The sequence below is a fragment of the Triticum aestivum genome, chromosome 4A (assembly GCF_018294505.1).
Source record: "Triticum aestivum cultivar Chinese Spring chromosome 4A, IWGSC CS RefSeq v2.1, whole genome shotgun sequence".
NCBI classification, from domain to species: Eukaryota; Viridiplantae; Streptophyta; class Magnoliopsida; order Poales; family Poaceae; genus Triticum; species Triticum aestivum.
The window spans coordinates 705,811,484-705,825,887 of NC_057803.1; the positions used below are offsets into that span (position 1 = coordinate 705,811,484).

General features: G+C 43.1%; 1 pseudogene; it reads left to right on the forward strand.

The window, feature by feature from the left end:
* The first annotated feature begins 10,765 nt into the window (after positions 1–10,765).
* LOC123084344 (pentatricopeptide repeat-containing protein At1g60770-like) lies at positions 10,766–11,181 on the forward strand (annotated as a pseudogene).
* Positions 11,182–14,404: the final 3,223 nt, after the last annotated feature.

Genomic DNA, 14,404 nt, shown 5'->3' on the forward strand with positions numbered 1-14,404 from the left:
AGTAAGGGGTCTCATACCTCTTGACATGGGCATGAATCTAAAATACCAATTTTCAGTTCTTGGAATATTTCATATGCTCTATGGTGTTCAAAACGTTTTTGAAGTCATGATTCTAAGCCCTAAAGCATGACGCACTAAACTATCAAGTAGTCATCATATCGAGCTTGCAAAATGTTCATAATGTCTTCATCTGTTCCTACAACAGGTTTTTCACCTAGCGGTGCATAAAGGACATAATTCTTCTGTGCATCAATGAGGATAATCCCCAGATCATGGACCCAGTCCGCATCATTGCTACTATCATCTTTCAACTTAGTTTTCTGTAGGAATATATCAAAAGAATATAGGAGCTATATCGCGAGGCTATTGATCTACAACATAGATATGCAAAAGTATCAAGACTAAGTTCATAACAAATTAAGCTCAATTAATCAAATTACTAATGAACTCCCACTTAAATAAACATCCCTCAAGTTTATCTAAGTGATACATGATACAAGTCTACTAACCCATGTCCGATCATCACGTGAGATGGGGTGGTCATCAATGGTGAACATCCCTATGTTGATCATATCTACTATATGACTCATATTCGAGCTTTCGGTCTCAAGTGTTCCGAGACCATAACTGTACATGCTAGGCTCGTCAAGTTAAACCAAGTATTCCCGCAAAAAAGGTTTAACCCAAGTATTCTTCATGCGCAAAACTGTCTTACACCCATTATATGTGAACATAGAGTCTATCACACCCGATCACCATGTGGTGTCTCAACACAACGAACTGTAGCAACAGTGCATACTCAGGGAGGACACTTTTACCTTGAAATTTAGTGGAGGGATCATCTTATAATGCTACCTCCGTACTAAGCAAAAAAAGATGCATAAAAGATAAACATCACAAGCAATCAAAATATGTGACATGATATGGCCATCATCATCTCGTGCTGTTGATCTCCATCTCCAAAGCATCATCATGATCTCCATCATCACTGGCTCAACACTTTGATCTCCATCATAGCGTCGTTGTGTTGAGGTCGTCATGCCAACTATTGCTTCATTCTACAACTATTGCTAACGCATAGTGATAAAGTAAAGCAATTACATGACGCTTGCGCTTCATACAATAACGAGACAACCCTAAGGCTCCTGTCGGTTGTCGATACAAAAAAACATGATCATCTCATACATCAACACATATCAGATCATATCTTGACCATATCACATCACAACATGCCCTGCAAAAACAAGTTAGACGTCCTCTACTATGTTGTTGCAAGTTTTACGTGGATGCTACGGGCTTCTAGCAAGAATAGTTCTTACTACGCATAAAACCACAACGATGATTGATCAAGTTTGTTGTTTCAACCTTCTTCATGGACTGGCCATAGTCAAATTTAATTCAACTAAAGTAGGAGAAATCGACACCCGCTAACCGCCTTTATGCAAAACTAGTTGCATGTCAGTCGGTGGAACCGTTATCATGTGCGTGGACATGTGAGGTTGGTCCGGGCCGCTTCGTCTCACAATACCGCCGAATCAAAATAAGACGTTGGTGATAAGCAGTATGACTATCACCGTGCACAACTCTTTGTGTTCTACTCATGCATATCATCTACGCATAGACCTGGGAGGGATGCCACAGTTGGGAAACGTTGCATGGAAAACAAAAAATTTCTACGCACGCGCAATGATCTATCCAAGGAGATGCATGGAAACGAGGGGGAGAGTCTGTGTACGTACCATCATAGATCGTAAGTGGAAGCGTTTCACAACGCGGTTTATGTAGTCAAACTTTCTTCGCGATCCAACCGATCGAGTAACGAACGTACGGCACCTCCGCGTTCAGCACACGTTCAGCTCGGTGATGTCCTCCGCCTTCTTGATCTAGCAAGACGGCGAGGTATTGGATGAGTTCCACAACACGATGATGTGGTGACATTGATGGTGAAGTGATCTCCGCAGGGTTTTGCCTAAGCACTATGAAAATATGACCGGGGGTGTAAACCGTGGAGGGGGGCACCGCACACGGCGAGGCAATTGTCTGTTATGTGCTAGGAGCCCCCTTCGCACATATATATAGGTGGGAGGGAGGGAGGAGCAGCCAAAGGAGGTGCCCAAGTAGTAGAAATCCTACTTGGGGTCCCTCACAGGCCGCACCCCTTTCCTTATTTGGAGTTCGGGGAAAGGTAGGGGAGGGTGGCACCCCCCTTTCCTTTCTCCCATGAGAGGGAAAGGCGGGAGGGGCTAGCCATCCCACTTTTCCTTCCCTAGGGCTGTCCAAACAAGGGAGGGGGCGCACCAGCCGCCTTGTGGGTTGGTCTGTCCCCTCCTTTGGCCCATACGTACGACCCATATCTTGTTGGGGGGGGGGGGTGCCCGGAAACAATTCCGGTGTCCAAATACCATCATCCTATATATCAATCTTTACCTCTCGACCATTTCGAGACTCCTCGTCATGTCCGTGATCTCATTCGAGACTCCAAACAACATTCGGTCACTGAATCATATAACTCATATGACACTATATCGTCAACGAACGTTAAGCATGCGGACCCTACGGGCTCAAGAACTATGTAGACATGACAGAGACACATCTCTGGTCAGTAACCAATAGCGAAACCTGGATGCCCATATTGGCTCCTACATATTATACGAAGATCTTTATCGGTCGAACCATTATGAAAATATACGTAATTCCCTTTGTCCATCGATATGTTACTTGCCCGAGATTCGATCATCGATATAGTTCAATCTCGTTACCGGCAAGTCTCTTTAATCGTTCCGTAATACATCACCTTGTGACTAACTCCTTAGTCATTTGCTTGCAAGCTTATGATGTGTATTACCGAGAGGGCCCAGAGATACCTCTCTGATACTTGGAGTGACAAATCCTAATCTCGATCGATGCCAACTCAACAAACACCTTCGGAGATACCTGTAGAGCATCTTTATGATCACCCAGTTACGTTGTGACGTTTGATAGCACACAAGGTATTCCTCCGGTATCCGGGAGTTGCATAATCTCATAGTCGAAGGAATAAGTATTTGACATGAAGAAAGCAATAGCAATAAACTGAACGATTAACATGCTAAGCTAACGGATGGGTCTTGTCCATCACATCATTCTCGTAATGATGTGACCCATTATCAAATGACAACACATGTCTATGTTTAGGAAACCTTAACCGTCTTTGATCAACGAGCTAGTCTAGTAGAGGCTTACTAGGGCCACAATATTTGTTTATGTATTCACACATGTATCTAAGTTTTCGATCAATACAATTCTAGCAAGAATAATAAACCTTTATCATGAATAAGAAAATATAAAATAACAACTTTATTATTGCCTCTAGGGCATATTTCCTTCAATCTCCCCCTCAGATCCACCAAAGCAGCCCAGATCTCCTCTCCTCGCGCCGTCCCCGCGGTCGAACGGGGGCACCCAGATTTGCCATCCCTCACCCCTCCTCGCCGCCGCCGGCGTAGGTCGCCAGGCAAAGCCTGCTCAGCCTAAGCGGTGGCGTGGCCTTCTTCTCCTCCCGCCCGAGGATGGCGAAGCGGGACGCTTTCTTCTAGTGGCGATAGGAGCGGCCGTGGGGCGCGGTGGCGCGATGGCATGGGCTGGCGGCTGTGTTTGCTGGGTGTACGTGGCGTCGTCCTCTCCTGGGCCGGCAGCGCGGTCTGGTGTAGTGCTCTCCGGTGGCGCGGCGGGGGCTTGCGGGCGGTCCCGCTGCTTGCACGACATGGCTGCTGGCTGGTTAGGCGGCGGCGACGGCCCGGAGCCTACTTCCAGTCCCCGGTGGATGTGGCGGCGATCCGTACACAAGACTTGATGGAGGTTCTTCGAACAAATCTGGGTGAAACCTTGCGCTTGGCTAGATGCCAAGGCCGGCGATGACGACAGTATTCTGTGTCGTTCTCTTCTTGAAGACATCACCGTGGAGAAGTTCCAGACCTAGATGGGTAGATTGGATAACGGTGGCGCTCTAGCGTCGTTTCCCCCTTGGGGGCGTCAGTCTTCTAGGTGTGCATGGGCTCGAGGGACGAGCGCACATCATCTTTGATGGAGCGGTGTTGCATCTTACGTATAGACGAGTGTGGATCTCGGCGGCGTGACGCAGTGGAGTGTCGGCGTTCGATGTGTGTAGATGGACTCGCGCATGAGGATGGCGATGTCTGGCGTCGTGGTGGCGTTGATGGCAGACCTGGCAAGGTCATGGCGTCAGTATCTGCTCTGAAGATGGATCGGTGGAAGATGGCGGCGGTGCCCTCTGAGAGTGCGCCAGACTGGTGTGTGCCCCAGACCAGGTATATGGCTTGGCTGGGGCCTCCGGTTTTAGATATTAGGCTTAGGTGCGGGGTTTGTTTGGTATTAGGCTCGGACTATCGACACCCCTAGAAGTAGCGACAGATGTTGCAAGATGGTGGCTTCAGACTTACTGATGTGCTACTTTGTAAGGTCTTTCTGAATAATTAATAAAACTAGTCGTCAACCCGTGCATCCGCACGGGCTAGTCATTTTGAGAACATATGTAGATATTAATAGGTTATATCTGATACACATATATCTACATATTAGCATATATAGAATTCAGAAAATGTCCTATTAAATATTAAATATTAGTAATGAAAGCATTAAAAATTTGGTTACCATATGGCAATATGTATGAGGCTGGTTATCTCGGAGTAGTAAACAAATCATATAAGGAATTCCAAACAAAAAATGAACTTGGGCGTACACTGCATCACATACTTACATTTCATGCTCAAAAATTTCAGAAGAAAACTGCATTTTCATATACATTTCCAAAACAAAACAAACATAATTTATATACTGTTCTTGATGATTTAAATAGTAGAGAACCATAAAATGGTTTGCATGGCATGAATATCCAAGATGCAAAACAAAACGAACATAAATTATAAGCAGCTATTTGATAATTATATGACTTCGAAGAAACATTTGATATGTATAACAAAATCAAGCAACAACTTGAAAACATTTTATCACATGATTCTTAAAACATACACCTCATTTATTATGTTACTATTTTTCTAACGATTGAGCATTGATAACCTAATTAAGAACCACTACGATGGCACCATCTTTACGAAACTCAATCATTTATTACTTATAAATGGCCTAAAAAATAGTGAAAGGAATAGGAGAATTACCATGATAAGACAACTACCAGGTATACCATCGGGATTATACTAAATATAAACGGATAAGTCTATAGAAAAAAATCAGACATTAGATTATACAACAGCATCCATAGGACATGTATAAACAGTATAATCCTTCCTTCAATATCTATTTTTCCTTTAGTTAATAAGTACCAATTCACCATATTCTTGCATGTGAAGTTGTTGGTGAAGAGCTGTCTAGTTCATCAGCATAAGTGATGACAAAGCATGTAAACGGTAAGAGGAAGAAAAGAAAGTACAACAATAGTTAATAGATGCTAATTGGCGAGAAAGCTCAGGGTTGTCGAGCAATGTGAACATTCTTAGAGTGGTTTGAAGCCTAAAAATATCTCAATGCATCATGAGAAAAGGAAACCGAGGATCTAATATGTGTGAATAGTTATTCGGCACCACTATCAGCAATGCACATATGTAAAAAATAAGGAACTACAACTCTTGTACGATTTAGTTTGTTTACATGGATGAAGTCAGTGTTAAGCTACAAAAGTAAAATACTTTATAACAAAAATCTTCCTGCAAGTCTGGCTTCAGCATTGATGCAAAAAAGAACAGAACAAAAATATTGAACGTGCAGATTGATTACTTAATATGCTTGGATTGGTGGTTGCATGCGACGATGACCTCGACCAGGTTCTCATGCTGGAGATTGGGGATTGGGCCCCAAAATCGGGAGAGCATGGTGCATGACATCATCATGCGGGAGCGTGCCCGTGAACTGGATGCCATCGAGAATGAAGACCAACATGCGCTGGTGGCCGTGAGTTAACATTGAGTTTCACCGCCTCACGCCGATCTTAATCCCGTCGAGAGAGACGGTATTTTGAACAGAGCATAATGGTAAATCTAATGCGCTATTGAGGAAAGATACCTTTCTCCAGGTTTTCATCTATATAGAGGATCGATGCACGACACATCCCTGAATCCCATCGAGAACGACGACCAACACGCGCCGGTGGCTGTCACTGAACACCGAGTTTCACCGCCTCACGCCGACCTGGATCCCGTCGATAGCGACGGTTGGTTGAACATAGCATAACAGTAAATGTAATGAGCTATTGAGGAAAGTTTCAGGTTTTCATCTATACAAAGGATCGATGCACGACACGTACTTGAATCCCATCGAGAACAACGACTAACACGCGCTGACGATCGTCACTTAACACGGAGTTTCACTGCCTCATGCCGATCTGAATTCCGTCCAGAGGGATGGTAGGCTGAACAGTACATATTAGTTTCAGGTCTTCACCATTGCACGACACATACCTATTAGACACATACCTATTAGACTCGAAGAAGAACGAAATAACCAAAAAGAAAGAAGGTATTGAAGATTTACAGAATCAACATAGCAAACAGTCACTTGGCTGCCCTACGCATTCACTTGATGCTCCTTCTTTACAACGGAATTAGTCCATCTGCCTGATTGCATGGCAGGATTGTATATATGTACATGTGCGTGTTGCTATTGACCAAAGCTTGTATACATGTACATGTATGTGCTCCTTCATTACAACCGAATTAATTCTTGGATCTAGCCATGCACGTACCTGTGCCAGTTGTGCAGCCGGCAAGTAAAAGTAGGCCTAGCGTGATCCTCATCAGGAGTAATCACCAAAGGAAACATTATAAGTCAGCTAGGCGACTGTACCTAATTTTCCCCATTTGGGCTGAGACATGTATTCCCTCCGTTCCTAAATATAAGTCTTTTTAGAGATTCTACTATAAACAACATACGGATGTTTATAGACATAATTTAGAGTGTAGATTCATTCATTTTGCTTCGTATGCAGTCTATAGTGTAATCTCTAAAAAGGCTTATATTTAGGCACGGAGGGAGTATAATTTGGCGTAGCAATGATGAATCCATGTCATGGAGGATAGTGGCTAAAGTAAATGCCTTTGATGGATGGATGGATCATGATCTCTGATGTGTACGACAACAACATGGCTGCTGGATAAACACTTTCATGAGGATCCTGGTGGTGCTGCCGAGCTGCCGAGGAAAGAGGAAAATGGCGGCGACAGGACGCACGCCATGAATCGTAGAAGCCAAGGGCTTTACGAAGGAAAGATGCAGGGCTGGGCTGGACTTTAGGGCTATCGTACGGGCCTTTAATTTACTCATATAATCGTTCGGTGCAACCAATCAGACATCTAACGACTTACTTTCTCTTTAACAATATCCAACGGCTGTCGCTTCTAGTTTTAAGGATTAATTAACATGAGGTGCTTCCAGTTTTAATTATTAATGAGTTATGGCAAGATCTACACCGTAATAACTCGGTCCCACGCTAGATGAACGGCTCGTAAAATCTAATTTACGTGAGAATTTCTAGAAAGTTAAGAATTAGTATAGGTAAGGTATATAGAGGTATAGACGTATAGATAGATAGATAGATAGATAGATGGCTGCATGCATCGTCCAGATGCAGAGGCCGGGGGTCTTCCTCCTTTAAAAAAATACATGCCTTCCGAGGCATTGCCCGTCAGGATTCTTTCCCTCAGCCACAAGGGACCAGAGGAAGAACTTGCATTTGGGCTGGACCTTGCCTTTCCACAGTTTTGAGAAGTTGATGGCCCATGGATTTGGCAAGCGTACGCAAAAGCCGCGGAGTAATTACCAGACTCTTACCACTTCCGTTGGATGGTGTCATCTTCTGCAATAAGACATATGTATTGGAGTTTATTTCAGCCGATGTTCACTGAGAGACAAAGTTGTATACCATTTTATTTTCATCCGAACTGATGACAGCGCAGAGGAAATTATCTTGACACGGCTTTCTGGCTCTTGCCATATTCACACTTTTTTACCATGCAATTTTTTCAAGTCCTTCCTTTCGAAGTGGGGTATCCAGCCAGTTCTGACCATACTCTGTAAAAGTTAAGCTTGCTTATTTCAGTCATAATCACTGTCCAGCAAAGACGAAAGAAGAAACTTACAGGGAGGTACAAGCTCTCAAATTAACCGCAGTCTGCTCTGTAAGCGAAGCCTGATGAATCCAGCAACATATTCGTTCACGAGTGATAGTTTGGTTTCCGATGAATATGATCTTGCCAACCGCCTTCTCAAAGACTTGGGCAGTTATCATAGTTAGCGACCTGGGAAATAATGGAAGGTAAAAACAGAGAAATGTTAGTTGCCCACGGACATGGATACTGATGGTGCACAGACCTTGATGGGCTGCTTTGAGAAGAAGAAAGACGTAGACGTAGCCGAGAAATCAGTTGAGGTGCTAACGAAGTTGGAGAAAGATCTGGAGTTACTGGTGTTGGAATCGTTGGTATGAACTTATCTGGAAAGAAGTTCCCTGGCATGAGACACCGTAAAGATAAAAAATGTGGAAGTTAGCGACTGAAACTGTTGATTGATTAATTGGTTAGCATCCCACTTTGTTCCGTCTTAATAACAGACAACAGTACGCTTTCAGATTATATGTTGTTTTCTTCTGCCAAATCTGTAACTCCAGGATGTGTACTGAAATGTTAGGCTGGCATTTATCACGGTTCACCAAGATTTCTACACACCATCAGAGTGATTGGGCTGTTTGAAATGCTCTGCTTTTCAGTTGAACCATGGCCTCGTCGTCGGCCCACTGAATGAACTGTACATGATTTGCTTGTTGGAATCATATTTTGAATTCATGTACTCTGAGTGTAGTATCCTTACATGTGTGATATGGGCTACAATGAACGAATCCGCTGCTAAGCTATACGACGGGTACTCTAAAGGTGCAACTGGGACTGACGGGTAGTCTAAAGGTGCAACTGGGACTGACAGGTAGTCTAAAGGTGCAACTGGGACTGTGTCTGAGTTGTGTTTTCAAGATCCTCACAACTTTGAAAGCAGAATCGACACTTCGTGGAAACCATTGTTTCTTGCCTATCAGATCCAGGGCTGGCCATGGAGTTTCGAGGGCCCAATGGTGGACCCCAAGAGTGGGCCCAACGGCTGCGGTGGAGAAAGTAGGAATTCCATACTTTGATATGGAAAAATTCTTGTAAAGCCATAAACTATAATATAATTTTCTGTTATAAATAGTACTCCGTCTCAAATTGTCTAGATACATAGGTTGTATTTGATAATAATAGGTTGTAATGCTTCAATAATATTGACATCTAATTGCTTTAGATTATTAGTGGTGTCACTCCAAAAAATAAATTTATTCATAACCTCCTTCTAAAAATTTTGTCAACTGATGTGCTCATTTTCTCCTTTTTCTTTTCTCGGAACTAGATAATTGTTTTTAGGCAACAAGATTGTAAAAACAAAAAAAAAAGAGCACACCTCTAGCTATCCATGTCCAAAACATGGATAGGCAACAAGATTGTAAAAACAAGATTGTAAAATTAGCAGCAATAATGTTATAATCGAGACCAGGCGACCAAGACCAGTTATCTCCTCCAAGACTGCAAGTGTTATAAAAAAAAGAATACAATTCAATTTTCATCCACCAGATTAAAATTGAGGGCTAAAATAATTTATAAACCTAGGCGCAGATGGCAGCTGTTGCAACCCTCCGGCCTGCGGCAGAGTTGCACGGTGTTCACCCGCTCCGTCCTCCATGTGTGACGGGAAACGAAGCCATGGGCCCCGAGCGAGTGAAGATTGCTAGATTGATCCTGCAAGAAAAAACAAGAAGAAGATTGCTAGATTGGGTTGGAAGAATTGAAGAAGCAATCAAACTAACAGCCACGGAAAGGTCCTTCCCTCAAAAAAAGAATGAAAAGAAAAACAACAGCCATGGCTCGGCGCAAACACGTGCACACAGGTACAGCCTTTTTTTGAGGTAGAAACCCCCTCATATATTTGTTCATGATGTTCAAAGGGATAATTACAGGGTCATGCGGGGTGCCAGGCCACACATGGCGACCAATCTCAAGGAAAATAGCAACTCTGCCTTTTCCCCTGCGCTTTCTCTCTCTTTTCCACCATGGTGATCTGCTTCCTCCTTTAAGTATGCTTCCTCTCTGTCTCTCCTCTTTTACTTTTCCTCACGGAGCAGCCCGCTCCTCTGCACTCTCCCGTCGGACCTTCGGCCTTACACCTGAACCGAGCTTCGGTCTGTGGGGCAGCTGGTTAAAGCACCAATTTGCCATGTTCGAAATACTCACATTTCCTTTTCAGTTTCTTCTAAAATCTCACCTCACTAGCAAAAAGATGCATCAAAAGTCAGACAACCGAAGGAACACCAACACAAAAGGTGTCAAATGGTCTTAACTCTTAAGTATATATAGAGGCAGAGTGATAGTAGAAACTTTAGTTAACTAATTAGCAGCTCAGAAAGTGTCAAGCTGCTGAATGGTGTCTATTTCATGAAGAGTTAACTAGCATGACTATAATGCAATAAGTGCATGAAGGATTTCATCATACGCATGCAATTGAACTCCCTAAATCAGCAGATGTACCTTGCAGCCGACATGGTTGATAGGTGTCTACCTTTCTGGCCATGGTCTATGTGAACCTTCCTTGCGTTGGTTAGATAGATGTGCATGATTTTCGGTTGATCACAAAGGAAAACAATGACGGTAAAATGTGTATAATAACCAATGACGGAGACATGGGGCTTCCAAATGCTCTGATGAAAGCATATGTTACAGATGGTATGCTTGACAAGGCTGTTGCTCTTAAGAAGCGTGCCAAGATGCGCGGAGGAAGGTTTAACATGAAGACGTGGGAGATTTTCATTGAACACTATCTCAAGGTAGGGGATCTGAAGAGTGCCCATTGGTGCGCCGACAGTGCCACCACATGACGTGACGGAGACCTTGATGGGCTACTTTGAGAAGAAGAAAGATGTGGACGGCGCTGAGAGTTTCGTCGAGGGGCTAAAGAGGGTGCAGAAATATCTGGGGACGGTGCTGTTCCGCGGTGGCTGGAAAGAAGTTCCCCGGTATCCGGCACCGTCTAAAGATCAAATACGTGGAACTCAACGACGTAATTGGCAAGCTGGTCGATTGCATCTGTGTTTACTGATTAGTTAATTAGCATCCCACTTTGTTTCATCTCAATAACAGCCAGCAGGGTGGTTTCAGATTTTCAGTTGTTTTTTCCTCCGCAAAATCTTTTTTTTCCGGCAAAGGGTTGATTTTATTGACTCAAATGGAGCAACGAGAGGATACAATATGAGCACACACCCGGCGTCTGCATAACTATGATGCACACAGCCAACCAAACACACACGCGTGAACACACACCAACAACTAGCAAAGTCATAAGACAAAAAGCTATGTGAAGGCGTTGGAAAAAAGAAAAATTAAAAAAAAGCCCAAAGCGATCAGATCAGCGATCGACAAACTACAACGAGAATCTTCAATAGCAACGCATTCAGGAAGGAAGCGACACTCAAGCGCCACCGTCGCCTGATCCAACCACAAAGGCCAGAATCAAAGTTTTCACCGCGAAGAAACAGTCTGAACATATCCGAGCAATGCTCCAACAAGGCAACGTCATAAAATATATCGCCATTGCCAGGTATGACCACTCGGGTCTGACCTAGGCTTTCGCCCCAGAGCTCGAGACCGGGTGCTCGCAACACCACCATCAAAGACACACGTGTGTTGTCGCCACGGCATTTCCGCAATACCAACAACTACAATTTGACCGCCGCCACTCCAAAAACATCCCAGTGCGTCAAGTCGTTGCCATAATTTGTAAACACCACATAAAGTCAGGATGTATACTGAAATGTTAACTTGCCATTTGTTTCTGTTGATCGGCTGCTTCTGCACGCCGTGCAGTCCTTGGGATGTCGCAAGTGCTCTGCTTTTCAGTTGGGCTGTTTGAAATACTCTGCTTTTCAGTTGTGTTGTGGCCATGTCTTCGGTACCAAATGAACTATACATGCTTCACTTCTTTCAAACAAAAATTTAATTTGTGTACTGTGAGTCTATGACTGCAATGCCCTTAAATATGTAATAGGAGCTGCCATGAAAGAATACTTTGCTACCCTGAATTATATATGGTTATGTGGCAGGTATTCGAAAGTGCACCTGTGTGATTGCGTCTGAATTGTAAAAAATTGTGACGATCTGTCACAACTTTGAATGCAAAATTGGCACTTCAAGGAAATTACTGTGCACAACGTCGAAATCACTGTTTTCTTGCCCGTCAGCTATTGAGCGAATCTGCGATAGGGCCACTCTTTGAAGAAGTGAAGGAGATGCTTAAAAGTCATCACAAATTTAGGGTTGAGTGGGTGAGGAGTTCGGTTAACGGCGCCGCACAAATTTTAACTAAGGAAGGTTGTGGGAATGGTTCCATATTTTAACTAAGGAAGATTGTATTCTGGAACATTGCAGCTTGGGAACTGCCTGAACATTTTGAATAGATAGCAACCCTTCCACCATAAAAATAAATCCTTTTGCTAACTATTGAAGGAGCTCAAGTTTGCTTTCACTGCCATGTCCTACAACAACTTAATGACACTATACACGAAGGTCAACCAACCTATATTTATTATGTCTGTATGAGGTCACTTGCGAAACAACGAGTAGGAAAAAACACGCCATGGATGATGGGCAGGCTTTGGTATATGGGATTATCACAAGAGCATTGGTCAATTCCTAATTAAACGGAATCATTTATTCATAACATGTGAAATCAAAATTGAGCAACGATAGAGCACGATCCATCCCTCTAGAAACCAAACAGGAGGCTTCTTCCTTTTTCTCTCCCTTTTCCACCGTGGTCATCTGCTTCCTCATTTTCCCTTGCGCTTCCTCTCCGTCTCTCCTCTTTTTAATTTTCCTCATGGAGCAGCCCGCTCCTCTGCAGCCTCCCGTCCGAGCATCGGTCTGATACCCAAACCTTGCTGGCCTATGGGGCAGCTGGTTAAAGCCACCAAATTTGCCATGTTCGAACTACTGACATCTCCCTTTCCGTTTCTTCTAAAATCTCACCTCACTAGCAAAAAGACACATCAAAGGAACACAAACAAAAAAGGTGGAAAGTGGTCTCAAGTATATATGGAGGCAGTGTGATTGTCGAAACTTTAGATAACTTAGCAGCTCAGAAAGTGTGATGCTGCTAAATGGTGTCTATTTAATGACGAGTTACCTAGCATGACCATAATGTAATAAGAGCATGAAGGAATTTACCATACGCTATTGATGCAAGCATTAAGCTCAAATCGATGGGAATCCAGATTTCCAAGTCAAAGCATGCAATTGAACTCCCTAAATCAGCAGATGTACCTTGCAGCCGACATGGTTGATTGGTTTCTACCTTTCTAGCCATGGTATATGTGAACCTTCCTCGCATTGGCTAGATAGATGTGCAAAATTTTCAATTGATCATAACAGAGAACAATGACGGTGAAATGTACAATGTGGATAATAACCACTTCCCTCTAAATTAGGTCAAATCATTTCTCATATGTTCCATACTTTGGTTACCATACAAACTTCTATCTGTACAAAGGATGCCCTGTCTTGATCATCTCTGTCCGTATGCCTCTCTTGAATCGCAGCTTGCGCCTATACTACAAACAATGATTATATGTCGATCGTGAATCAGACTTCTAGAGTTTGTCGAACTGGAAGAGAAGGTGCCCTTTGAGTTTAGGTTAACGGCGATGCTCTTTAGATATTGCAAGTGTGAGGACCATAGCATCCACCAGCGTTAATGGTAGGATGAAAGCAGCATCAGTTTGCATATGAATATTATAATGATCATTCATGTAAAAATATGCTGATGGTCTTTATTCCTTCTAATTATGTCTGTTCTCACAGGTATATGCAACTACATTCTGTTGTTATTTACTTGCAAAAATTGTTTTGACCGTAGGTATGAATTCTTTATCCTTCCTCTCTTATGCCCTACATGAGATGAAACATGATTTGACTGTCTACTGCTCTTCGAGGTAGAAATGATTAGCTTTGCCTGTGTATGTTTAAATGCTGGAAATTATGGTGCTTAGTAACCATGTGTGCCTCACTTGGTGCCTTTTAACCCTTCCAGGTAATGAACTTTGCAAAAAAACTGAAGATATGAACTTTCATTAGCATTTAGTTAGTGTTATGATATGAATAGTATGATTATTTCGTATGTGTGCCACGACTGCATAAGCACAATATCTGATACCATTGTAATAAGCTCACAGTTTAAGAAACTCACACTCATGAATTTAGTACCAGGGCCTCATCAACTAATAAGCAACTAATTAGGCATATTGTTACTTTCCACACTTCTGGGGTGC